Source organism: Sinocyclocheilus anshuiensis, unplaced genomic scaffold (assembly GCF_001515605.1).
Source record: "Sinocyclocheilus anshuiensis isolate Anshui unplaced genomic scaffold, SAMN03320099.WGS_v1.1 scaffold71, whole genome shotgun sequence".
Taxonomy (NCBI): domain Eukaryota; kingdom Metazoa; phylum Chordata; class Actinopteri; order Cypriniformes; family Cyprinidae; genus Sinocyclocheilus; species Sinocyclocheilus anshuiensis.
The window spans coordinates 154,077-156,521 of NW_015548203.1; positions in this window are offsets into that span (position 1 = coordinate 154,077).

Consider the following 2,445-nt stretch of genomic DNA (forward strand, 5'->3'; position numbering starts at 1 on the left):
AGTGGACAAAAATGTGTCAGCGGTGTCCGGCGTTAACCGTACAGCTGAGTCTGTGAAGAAAAAACTGTGTGGTTTTTACGATAGCTTTCAAATAATTTCGAAGTTAGGACAGCTGTGGGGTTGCCCTAAAGTTAAGTTAGGAGGTTCTGTTTCTTCCCATCTTATCTTAAAGGGGTGGCTGACTGTTTTTTTTCTAGGCTTGATTGTGTTTATGGGATGCAGTTTAACATGTGTTAATGCATTACTCTGTCCTCTGTCCCTTCTCCGATGAACGCTCTGATGATTTCCTGTTTTTATGAAGCCCCTCCCTCAGAAATCCGTGATGGGCTCAGATTGGTTAGCTGGCCCAGTGTGCTGTGATTCACTAGACCGCCTAGTGCAGTCCAGAAAGGTCACGCCCCTCACCTCAGTGGCATGCGCTCCGGTTGTATTGTAAACAATGGCGTCGTCAATACTGCTTATCAATTTGAGCCCGATTGAGACCCAGAGAATATTATTGAAATGAAAATCGCGCAGATCCTGTGCAAGCACGGCTCTTCCAGGACATTTCAGAATGGTATGTTTCTTTGTTTGTTGTTTGTTGTTGTCTCATACTTTTAGATACGCTGTTATTTGTAAATGCTACTGCTTATGTTAGCTTCTACTATACGGTTTTATCCTGATTAAAGCTTAAAAGGTGACATATTATGGAAATCTGACTTTTCCCGGTTTTAAGTGCTATAACCGGGGCCCCAGTGCAACTACCAACCAAGGAAATGAGAAAAAGATTAACCCAGTAACTTTGTTTTGGGAAGCCTTTTTCTGCAAGTGTCTGGAAAAACGAGTGCATCTGATTTCGCTCCCCTTGTGACGTTGCAAAGGGATCTCATTATAATATTGCCGCCCCTTAATCTGTAAGTTTCCACCCACGGCGCCATCATTTTGACTTCACAAGAAACAACGGTGTACGAGTTCTAATGCAATGGCGATACTTTGAGCAAAACATGCTAACACTATTTAGAGTCCCGGCCCCAGAGGGGACAAGAGAGCAGTGGAATTATTGATTTATTTACTGTATATTACACTGCTGCCACACAGATCTAATATAAACATGCAATATCTTCGCCAGCTCTATACTTTCACAGACATAACCGACTGTTTTTGTAACTTGTGTGTGTTTTTAACGTAAACTTGTGTGAATGAGAACTTAGTTTAGTACTCACATGCCTGTGACAGCCGCTTTCTGTACGTGTGCGTTGGATGTGTGCACTCAGAAAACCGTACATCAGAAGTTTAATCTAATATGGTTTTAAACGCATGATTTCAGCATGATAAACATGATAATCGGAACCAAAACAGACGTTTTTTTTTAGCAGGTACAAGCTGTAATGGCTCAGCTCTATTCTGGAAAGGGGGCGGGGAGCAGCAGCGATATAATAAATGATTTGTGGGGTATTTTGAGCTAAAACTTCACAGACACATTCTGGGGATACCTGAGACTTATATTACATATTGTAAAATGGGGCATAATACAGCAGAATACATGATTGCTTTGTAGCATTTTTGTAACATTAAAGGGTTAGTTCACCCAAAAATTAAATTCTGTCATTAATTACCCACCCTCATGTCGTTCCAAACCCCCTAAGACCTTCGTTCATCTTCAGAACACAAATTAAGATATTTTTGATGGAATCTGAGAGCTGTTTTACTCACCCTCGAAGCATCCTAGGTGTATGTGACTTTTCTTTCAGACGAATCCAATCGGAGTTATATTAAAAATGGTCCTGGCCCCTCCAAGCCTTACAATCGTTTTGTGCTTATAATCTGTGACCTGCGTTTTGTTTTGTTCTATCTCCGCGCTCGTCACTAATCACGCAACGCCGACGTCCTACGTCATCCGCCGGGATGCCTTCCGCATATGACAGAATACCGGAAGTGAGAAAAAGTGTTTATTACGTTTGAAATATGGATATTTTACAAAAATGCATGGATTCTGAACAGAAGGCCTTTATTCACCCCCCAGAGCTGTGTGAGGGACGTTTTATTGCAGATGCGCGCACTTTATTTCACGTCTTCTGAACTGTTGACAACAAACACCCGCTTACCCCCATTGAAAGGCTTGGAGGGGCCAGGACAATTTTTAATATAACTCCGATTGGATTCGTCTGAAAGAAAAAAGTCACATACACCTAGAATGCTTTGAGGGTGAGTAAAACACAGGTTAATTTTCATTTTTGGGTGAACTAACCCTTTAATGTTACAAAAATGCTACAATATAATATAATATATATATACATATACATATATATATATATATATATAACCTGAAACAATACCTAAAATACTAAAAATATATAAACACTATATATTGATATTAATTTTGATCAGTGTTTCATCAGTTAATGTAATATCATGGATTTTGATTGGATTTATATGTAAAACATTTAATAACAATACATGAAATGC